The sequence below is a fragment of the Marmota marmota genome, unplaced genomic scaffold (assembly GCF_001458135.2).
Source record: "Marmota marmota marmota unplaced genomic scaffold, marMar, whole genome shotgun sequence".
In the NCBI taxonomy this organism is placed as follows: Eukaryota; Metazoa; Chordata; class Mammalia; order Rodentia; family Sciuridae; genus Marmota; species Marmota marmota.
Genome location: NW_026000241.1, coordinates 29,117,933 through 29,118,152, shown reverse-complemented (window position 1 = coordinate 29,118,152; position 220 = coordinate 29,117,933).

Here is a 220-nt window from a genome sequence, read left to right as displayed (position 1 = left end):
GAGACCAATGAATGGTACAGAATAGAAGACACAGAGACAAACTCACAAAATACCGTTATATCATACTAGACAAAGGCACCAAAAACATGCATTAAATTTAAAAAACTCTATTCAATAAGTGGTGCAGGGAAAATTGTAAAGCCACATAAAACAAAAAGAAAGTAAAGCCCTCTCTCTCACTCTTTACAAAACTCAATTGAAAATGGATCAAAACTTAGGC